The sequence below is a fragment of the Heterocephalus glaber genome, unplaced genomic scaffold, assembly GCF_053883595.1.
Source record: "Heterocephalus glaber isolate CG9 unplaced genomic scaffold, H.glaber_assembly_v1.0 deba00001550, whole genome shotgun sequence".
NCBI lineage: Eukaryota > Metazoa > Chordata > Mammalia > Rodentia > Bathyergidae > Heterocephalus > Heterocephalus glaber.
Window position 1 is genome coordinate 14,269,008 of NW_028258343.1, and position 10,451 is coordinate 14,279,458.

General features: G+C 40.1%; 1 long non-coding RNA gene across 1 annotated transcript; it reads left to right on the top strand.

The window, feature by feature from the left end:
* Positions 1 to 852: 852 nt before the first annotated feature.
* LOC110349474 (uncharacterized) lies at positions 853 to 4,183 on the top strand. Its single transcript, XR_002395433.2, has 3 exons — positions 853 to 1,083; positions 2,754 to 2,895; positions 3,630 to 4,183. It is a non-coding gene; the product is annotated as an uncharacterized LOC110349474 (long non-coding RNA).
* The last annotated feature ends 6,268 nt before the right edge of the window (positions 4,184 to 10,451 follow it).

Genomic DNA, 10,451 nt, shown 5'->3' on the forward strand with positions numbered 1-10,451 from the left:
TCAGCAATACTTACCATAGCTACCTAATATAAAACAACCTTGACTTTCATATTTCCTGCCCAATTACCCTATTTTATTTTTTCCATATCTGAGAACATACCTTTGTTGCTTCCTTTCTGGTTCTCTATCTTTAATTTCCCAAATGGGCTATTTTCTCTCTTATTCACTGTTGATTTCCAGTTCTTTGCAACAGAGGCTGGCAGCTAAAAGGTGCTTACTAAATCGTTGTTGAATGAAAGCGACTGCATGAATATAGGAAATGCTCCTAAATGGAGACTTCTCCAGATAAGGAAGTCTTTACCCAGACAGATGTTGTAAGAGTTGCATTTTTTATCTTATTGGAAAAAATTCACAAATATAACACACGTGTTGTAGATAAGGAGATGAGGAATGAAGATGTAGATGAAATAGAGTTAGGAGATCCTGGAAACGTGCTTGGTGGGCACATGAATAAATGTAGGAGAAAGATCATTTTTATTTAAAATGAATAATTTTATTTAGAACTTACAGAATAAAAGCCAGAATCCCAACCAATTTGACCTTATAGGTGTCTTTTGAAAAAGTTCTCTCTTTAATCTTGCTCCAGGTTCTTTGATAAATATTCATTAAATAAATAAATAAACAAAAGAAACATAAGAGGAACAAAATATAGACTTTGGCAATTTTCCTGACAAAGCTAGGCAGGCCTCAAACACAGCTATGCATCTGTCTTTACCATTTGAGTCTATCCAGAACTTCCATGGCCATCCCAATTTTGTCCAACCCTTCTAGACATTATTTCAAATCTTGTCTGGTCCTTCGCCTTTCAATACTTTCCTCCATTTAACAGCTTGACAGATAGCTGAGCCAAAATGAAGATTAATGTTAGAGGAGGGAAAAAGTACAGTTATCAGCATTTCAATTGTATTGTGAGGAAATATGAATGGTCTGAAATTTTGCCCTACTTACAAACCAACAAATTAGCCTGTTTCTCTTTTATAGGTGCTGACAGAAGACAGGAGGCTCCTAGGACAGAGATATAAAAATGTTATTACTCACAGAAGAAGCAGTAGCCAGAGCTTCATATCCCTGAGTTGCCACACGGTAGGGGCAGAGTGTAGTGGATGGATGCACACACAGAGGTGGGCTTGGGCAATAGGAGAGAAACACCAAGCCCAGAGAGTCTGCCCTTTCCATAGTAATGAAAGCAAGCCTGTGCCTTTCCTCAGGGCAGATGGTCTCTTCTCTCTCAAGGTAGCAAAGCCAACCCTGAGAACTGCCTCAGGTAGAGAGTGGTCAGAGTTTTGCATTCTTGCTGAACCCAGCAAGAAAGTGCCAGGTTGCTTTAGGCCGGCAGTAGATTGCTTCTCCCAAAGTGTATCACAGGAGGTGTGAAGAGATCTGAGTTCTGATAGACACATATGGCGAAGAGAAGATGGGATGGTTGGATAAGTAACACAACAAAAACTGATGATGTTTAAAATTTATTTTTTAACAGCAAGTCTAAAGATATTTGAGCATTTGGAAACTTGTACTTCTAAGTGGTATTTTCAATACTAGAGTCATGGGAAGAGAAACTTTCTTTAGCAGAATTTGGAAATATCTAATTCCCAAACACCCTGAATTTAGATCACGACATTTTCACTAAAACTTTCAGTTTATGTTTTTGTCATTGCCTCCTCTTATGGAGCTACTGCAACAGTAGAATAAACATATTTACTTTTTTTAGTATTTGGGGTACTTATCAGGATCTCAACATTGTATTCTCAAAGGTACCTCACAGTTGGCAAATTTACTAAAGTCTTTTATCTTACGAAGAATAGCATTAGCACTTTGTATATATTTTGGCATTTGCCCATCTTTTCTGTGACCTTATGCATCCTGAGTAGTAGTCATTATTTTATGATGCCAACTCACTATATGATAAGTATTCTTCTGAAAATAATAACTATTTCTTCTTACTACTTAAACATAGGTGCTTAGAATTAAAAAGAATTCAGAAATCATGTATTCACCCTTGGTATGTTTTTCTAAAGGTTTTATACTTAAGATCTCTTGAAATGTTTTTCTCAGAACCAAACCAAATAAAGAACTTAGAATCTGGGTTAACAAAAGTATAGAGAAACTGTCATCTTCCTTCATTAGGATAATACACATTTTCTAATGCAGTCTGAGATTGTTTTTGTAGCCATCATATCAGGCATGTTCAAAGATACCAAGGAGTGCTGAAGCTATTCTTCACAAGACTAAAGGACTTGGTAAATTTTCCATTTGTGAGTTATCTGAGAATATAATGTTGAGGTCCTGTTAAACATCCCAAGTACTAAAAGAAGTAAAAATGTTTATTTTATTTACTATTTTGGTAGGTTATAAGAAGGACAGTGACAAAGATATAAACTAAAACTCCCATGGTTGTTCCACAGGAACCTTATCAATATTCCCTAGAATCTACATCCATGAAGGGTGAAATTTTTTGTGTACTTTGCTTGTTTCTGTGTCTCCAGTGCCCAGAATAGCACCATGGTTTTTCATGCTCAATAAATATCTACTTCATGAAAAGATGTATTTTCAGAGTCATAGTTTTTAAATGGACTGAAGAATTTTATATTTTATATATGAACTCCATCTAGTTCCTTTTTGCCAAGTCTAGATGAGGGTACTGGAAACAGATTCTTTTCTATGTAAATGAGAAAATGTCTTTATAGAGAGACATAGATTGAAAAATTATTGAAGCTCTAATATTTCTGAAATACTTCTTGTCCTTCTACATCCAGTAAAGAAGGAGGAAGGTCAAAGTTATACTTTCTTACCATTCCAAGCTGAGTGTGGTACACACTGATGATGGAGAAGTTTGGGAAGAAACTTCCTAAAAGCCTGCAGGTCTTCAGGACACTGAGTTCTTCTTTACAAAGTGAGGTGAGGATGCTACTTTAATTATCAAGTATTAGCAGATGAAATGATGGACATTCATCCTACTGTCCGAGGTATATTAGTCTTAGGATGTATTAGTCAGATTTCCATTTGCTGGTGCAAAATACCAAACATCCACATCTTACAAGAGGAAAAGGAGTTTATTATTTTGGCTCACAGTTTCAGAGGTTTCAGTCCATAGATACCTGGCTCCTAGGCAGAAACATCATAGTGTTAGGGCACGGTGGAGCAAAGCTGCTCACTTCATTGTGGAAGTGAGGTACAAGAAGAAAGCACAGAGGAGTACCAGAGAGGAAGAGGCCAGGGACCAGATATAGACCCCAAGGTCATCCTCCATGCTGCGGTAGCGATCCAATTGTGCTAACTTGAATAAGAAATGCCCATCTAAATTGGGTCAGCACAGTTCTGGGTGTGGCTGAAGGGATTTGCTGAAGACAGAAGACCCATCCTAGGTGTGAGTGGCACCAACAAATATGACTGTAGCCTGAATGGAATAAAAGGGAAACAAAATGGCCTTGTTGGGTTTGAGATGCTGAGTGGGGAGCGTTGGTGGTGGCAACTCAGGTTAGATAAAAGGCCCAGAAGGTGCCCTACTCCAGTAATGCCCTTGAACCCCATGCAGATATGAATTAATATGCTTCTTATTTCATAGGAATTTCAGTCATTCATTTTAGCCTCACAGTTAAATTGATTCGTCTTCTCCATTCCTCCATGAGCAGAAAATATGTTGGGCAGTGAAGGGAAGAAGATTGAGGAAATGCTCATGATTATGAGAACTGAGAATGGACTTGAAAATAAAAGGCTTTCTGAAGGAGACTAAGGTAAGGGGTGGGTGTGCAGGGCTTTGAGAAATTTGAGATCCCTGGTTACAGACTGCTAACTGCAAATTTTCAGTCAAATTAGAGATAAGATATCCAAGTAGAGACAAGATATCAAACCTTTAAAAATGAATCAACTTTATTGTAAAGAATTTTTAGCTTCATGGAAAAATGGAGCAGAAAATCTAGAGTCCCATTTGTTATCTTCCTCTGCACACATGCTGCTTTCCCATTCTCTGTGCGCTGAACCACGGTGGCTCATTTGTTACACACGATGAACCCGCACCGACTGACACATCATTAGCACCCCAGCCCATAGTGTGCATTCGGGCTCACTCTTGGTGTGCTCATCCTGTGGGTGTGGCCAAGTGTATGCCTTGCTGCCGACCATGCAGAGGTCTTTCACTGTCCGGAGTTCCCCTGTGCTCGGCTAATTCTCCCTCCCTCCCTCCCAAAGCCCCTGCGACCACTGATCTTTGTACAGTCTTCATAGACTTGTCTTTTCCAGTGTCCTATTGCTAAATCCATGTGGCATGTAGACTTTTCAGATTGGCTTCTTTCATTTAGTAATTTGCATTTAAATTTGCTCCATGTCCTTTCATGACTTGGCAGCCTTTTTTTTTTTTTTTGAGTTGAATAATCTTCTATTGTCTGGATATTTACTTATCCATTCAGTTACTGAAAGATATGTTGGTTGCTTCCAAGTTTTGACATTGTGAAGGATTTACACATACTTTTTTTTTTTTGCATAGACATATGTTTTCAGTTTATTTGGGTAAATACCAAGGAGTGGAATGATAATTAAATGGTAAAAGGAATTAAATGGTAAGATGCTGTTTCATTTTGGAAGAAATAGCTGAACTGTCTTCCAAAGTGACTGTCCCATTTTGCATTTCCACCAGCAAGGAGCGAAAGTTCCTTTTGTTCTGTATCTTCACCTGTGTGCAGTGTTGTCAGTGTTTGGATTTTACTGTTCTCATAGATGTGGCTCAGTTTGTAATTCATTAATGACATATGACTGTGAACAATTTTTTTTTTTTGGGTACTGAGGATTGAAGTCAGGATCTTGCACTTGCAAGGCAGGCAGCAGCACCACTCAGCTAAACCCCCAGGCCCAACTGTGAACCTCTTTTACATGCTAACTTGCCATCTGTATCTTCTTTAGAGAGGTGTCTGTTCATGTACTTTCCCATTTTTTAAATTCTGTTTTTTAATTGTTGTGTTTAAAGAGTTCTTCATGTATTTGGATAATGGTCCTTCGTTCATACATCACATTTTTTTATGTAAAACTGTTTGCTTTATTGTCAATGTTGTCTTCTGGTGTGTGTATCCCATAATTGTTTATGATTGAGAAAACACAGACCTCAATTTCATGAGCTATGATATATAAAAAGCTGAGTTTGCCAGATTTAAAAATGTTTTGCAGAATTGGATGTGGGTGATAAAAGGGTGGAAATGGGAATATGAAACAGGTTAGCCTTTTAAAAATGTCAGGTTACAGTAAAATTGCCTTTCCAATGAAGCAAATGACATAGCCTTTCTTTGTATAACATTGGAAAACCACAGTTTTGTGTCCTAATTTAGATTGGGAGTTTTTCTCAGTTCTTACTAAGATATCCTCCAGATACTGCATCAAGGGAGCTTTTGCCAAGCAGTTTTGATCAACTTGCAAGATGAGTTTTGCCTGCCTTTAACTAGGTCATGTGTTCTCTATCGTCCATCTCAGCAGAAACATACTTTATCAAAAGCTGAGACAGATCAAGTGTGGAATATGCTTTTTTAAAAAGGTGAGTTTGAGGTGTTAGCAAATTAGTTTTATAATTTTAAATAGTTTCAAGTTTAAAGACCAAAGTTCACCTGCACTTGGGTTTCCATTCTGATCTCTATCTTTCTTCTGAACACCTGAGCATGTGGGGTCTGCAGTGTGAATTTGGCAGTTATGATTTAATGATTCATTATGGCAACATACTGCTGCCTTGTGCTGTTTTTAACTTTCCAAATTTTCCTATTTCATTTCCATAATGGAAAGAAAAACTCTTGAGTATTAGCTTTCTTCAGAGAAGCAGAACCAGGAGGATATAGATATACAGGCAGGTTTATTATAAAGAATTGACTCATGAGATTGTTGAGACCAGCAAGACTAAAATCTGTAAGGCAGGCTGGGTGGCCGGAAATTCAGTGAAGGGCTTATGCTGCGCACAGCCTCGAGACCTCAATCTGCAGGTAGGTCAAGAGCTCTGAGCCACAGGTGGCGTTTCTACGCTCGGTCTTGGGGTGGAATTCCATCCTACTCTGGAAACCTCAGTCTTCGTTCTTTGGCCCTTCAACGGATCGGCTGAGGATCGCTCACATCGCGCAGGGTCACCTGCCTAACATAAAGTCAACTGCTTGTAAATGTCAATGACATCTAAAAAATGCATTCATAGCAAAGCTAGACTGGTATTTGACCAAACACGTGGGGACCATCACTAGCCATGCTGACACATACAGTTAACCATCACACCTCAAAAGCAGGAACAATACTGTCTACTTTGTGTTCCCTACAGTGTTCATCATCCATTGAGTAAGTATGTCCTGAGTAAATACATGCTGACTGAATAAATATTGGAGGTAAGTAGTTTGCATTCTGAAAAATTATGTGTGTGTGAATATATGGCTTCAAGCATGACTATGCCAGTGGTGTCCAGGTATAATTTTAAACTATTCAATGTGCACACAGATGATACCAGTGGTGATTTAAAAATTCCCTCAAACAGGTCCGGTGGAAAGGAATGGCGTGTCGGAAGATGAGAGCAGCCCCAGCAATTGGGAGGTGGCGGAGTGAGGTTGGTTAGTGTGAGGGGCTGTGGGGAGACAGACCTGGCTGGAGGCTGCAGCTGTGCCTATGCTCCAGACGCTGCCTGAGTAGACGGTAGCGGTGGGATGGAGGCTGCTGACAATCAAGTGCAGAGGTTTTCTCCTAAAGAGGGGTGGCCACCAAAGAGTTCTGAACATGAGAGTGATACAATTGTTGTTTTAAAAAAGAATCTGCATCTCATGGTCGCTTTTGGACCAAAGACAACGAAGCAAACCCTGTCAGTCTCCAAGCTCTGAGAAGGTGCTACGTGGGTTTGAAAGGGCTCTGGAGGATTGTGCCAGTGAAAGGTTCAGGAGGCTGGAGCAGCAGGGGGCAGTGAGAGCCCTGGGGAAGCCAGCAGGTCTGGGCCTATCAGCATTTGCAATGTGGCCAGGTCAGATCAAGATTTGCAGAATTCATGCTGGGTCTCTCAAACTTAGTTCAAAGACCAAAAATAGAAATAGAACCCCTTTCACACAACTAAGAATATAAACTACATCCTAATGGCGTTCAAAATATTAGCTATACTGAATGTTGAAATAATCTTTCAGAATAAATAGAATACATCATTAAATATATATTGATATAATTAAAATTTATTTTCCCTGTTTCTTTTTACTTTCTCGAGGTGACTGCATTAAACGTTTAAGATCACATAGAGGGCTCATGTTCTGTTTCACTGAGTCAGTTCTGCTTCAGGCCACACAGCGGGTCTGACACTTGGGAAAAGAGAGAGAGAAGAGGGGAGTAAGTAGAAAAAGTTGACACAATTCTCAAAAAGTTTGGCCCAGGCGATGGGGAGTCGCCGGACAAAGATTGGCTTTTGGAAAAGTCAGCATTGTGCAGGAAGGTGTTGGAGCTGCTTCCCAGCCACACTCCCTGATCCGCTGGGATCACCTGAGGAAAGTGTGGCCAGGAGACCCTCCCTGGGGCACTAAAAGGGCTGCCAGTCAGCTGTGCTCCCCAAGGCAGAGTCTTTGGAAGGGGCTCTGAGCACTGTACCTCAAAACTGAGTACTGCTTCCTCAAAACCAGCACTTTAGGGAAACTCAGAGAACAGCTGGCTTCTTTGCCAAAGCCTCTTAGCTTTTGGTCATGCTCCCAATTTCCCACCCTGTCTTGCCTGATCCAGTCTCATTTGTAAGGACAGAACTCACTGAACAACAAAATAAGACCTGTCCACAGGTGCTCTGAAATTGCTCTCCCAGCACATTCACTTCCTAAGACTCTGTGACAAGAAGAAGGCCACACTGACTCTGTGAGAGGTTGGTGTCCTTGTTTTTGAGGCTCTGCTATGCCACTGCAACCTACCTTTGTTCCGGAGGTCCTGTCTGATCTATGTTCTCTGTAAAGCATGCGTGAATTGAGAACACTGTTGAACTTTAACTATTTCCTTTCCAAGTTCTCCATTTCAGAAAGTGTTCCTTTGACATATGCTTGCCTGAAAATGGGTAAGCCTGTCTGGTACTGCTAGAGAAGGTCAAATGAGAAATGGTGTGGTCCTGAAACAGATTGTCATGTGGCTGTGAATGACAGTTTGGTGACGGTGCTATGTAATTGCAAAGAGCGTGGCAGAGATTTAGATGCTATGGCTTTTGATGAAGTGATCAGTGCTGTTAGGAAAGTGATGTAGAGGTTAAAAAAAGATATTTTAGAATTCAAGTAATAATGGACACGGTGAGTTATGAGTAATATTAGGTAGAAAGAAAACAATACAAAAAACTTACTCTACTTTTCCACAAAGTTTAGACCTGTCAATGTTCATTTCACTCGAAAGATAAGACAGTGCAGTTTAGCAAATAGTTGAATATAGACTTCGAAACTGTCAGGTGCCATCATTTACATCTGGTGGTGTGGAAGTGGGTAAGTTTCTTAACCTTTGTAAGCCTCAGTTTCTTCAACTGTAAATGAGAATAGTTATAGTGCCCAGCACATAAGGTTGTTTTGAGAATCGAGAAAACATGTGTACGTTACTGGCATGGTGCCTAAGACACACAAAGGGCTCAAGAAAAAAATATTACTATTTGAAGAGATTGGAATTGCTTCACACCATTGGCTCTGCACAAGTGTCACATCTATTTGATTTTATAAGTCAACAGAAAGTCTCTATCTGCTGGGTAGGGGAAAAAACCAGTCCCAGCTCTTCTTCTCTTGTATGGTACAAATACCTTGAGCGATGACTCAGTACAACAAACTGTGCATTTCCCCGATCTACACCCAGGAGGCTGCTACTGGATTACTGCATTGGAAAACAGACCACTCTTCTAGGAGCTCCTCTTTCTCTGAACAGATCTCCAAGTCTAGGGAACCAACTGGATTTGACCAGGACTCTCTTCATAAAGGCCTGAATCTTGGGAATTGCCCAGTCTGGAGAAAACTGGGACTGGAGCAAGGACACATTCCCTCAGTTTGGATAACTATAACCAAGGATCCATCGAGGAGAAGGTTCCAATGGATCTTGTTGTCACCACCGTTAAACCAGTGGGAAGCATATGAAAAATTGATGGGTATCTGCTTTTGATAACATTGAGTAACTTACACAGAGAATGAGGAGCTCAAATTGGTTTAAACTATGGACTGAAATTCAGGGATGTGCTATAACCATGATGAAGAAATTCATTATCTTTCAGCTGTAATAGCCAAAACTCAAACTCAGATTTTAATTACATAGGGTACCAAATTATATCAGTTGAATAACCTTTTCACTTTGTATGTCACTTCCGTGGAAATGCAGGCATTGGTTAGAGAGGGGTATCCCGGGGAAGCAGGGTGGTATCTGCTTGAGTAACTCAGATACCCTCCCTGTGTGGTTTCTATTTCCCAAAGAAATAATGTTCCCTCTGGTCTTGCAAGATGGTTCTTTTCTTTTTTGAAGACTCTTGTTCTCTGCCTGAAAAAGTTATCTTAAAAAAGAAACCTGTTCTCCCAAGTTCCCCAGCTCTTTTACTCTTGCTTTGCTTAGAGGAACAAAAGAAATGAATGCCATCCTGACCCGGGCTGTCTTATGAGGTCACTCTGTGGGCAAGAAGGCTGCAATCATGAGCAGCAGGGCTTTCTTTGCTAATGACTTGGAAAACAAGAAGATCCTTGGAGTACGTGAGGGAATGACTGGAACCAAGAGGGAGGAGTATAACCATATAGCTGGCTGATTTCTTTTTTCTGATTTGGGCCATTCACTAGATATTTTACATTCAGAGCTGTCTGGAACAACTTCACTGTTTCAACAGTTTGTTGGTGGTCAACTCCAATATGTTGTCAATACTGGCGCACAAAACTTGGAGCCAGATTTTAAAAAATTCTAACATAGAGTAAAGGAATGAGTTAAAATCTTCAAGCAATGGGAAACACGGAGTGATCTCTTGTGAGCATCTTGTCCAACTACATCCTAAGCATAACCCTCCCATAGTCTCCAAATCTACTGTTTTCACCAAGATATTCAGAGATACACTGCTGAAGGAAATAGTGTTTCCAGGAATGGCCATTTTTTGAAGATGGAGGATTCTAGTTGGAAATCACACAGCTGAAATAGGCCATCTGATTTCAGAGTTGAGGGGAGCGGCTAGGGTACCAGAGGCCAGGGAGCTGCACTGAACTATAGAAACAAAATGAGCATTGTTTTCATAGTTGTCAGCAGAGTCAGCGTGATGCTAAAATGATCTAACCCACAGAGATTTCCAATAGAGATGAGGGATGTTGGCATGTCTGGGACCAAAACAGATTGTACAGGACGAAGAACAGAACGGTAATTATTCCTAAAATTGGCTTGCATTTTAATTTCTTTTACTTTATTATTTTATTTTTCATCCTGTGTCTTTGCCACTTTTCTGTCTCTGGGACAAAATACCCAACACCCACAATTTTAAAAAGGAGAAGTTTATTTTGGCTCAC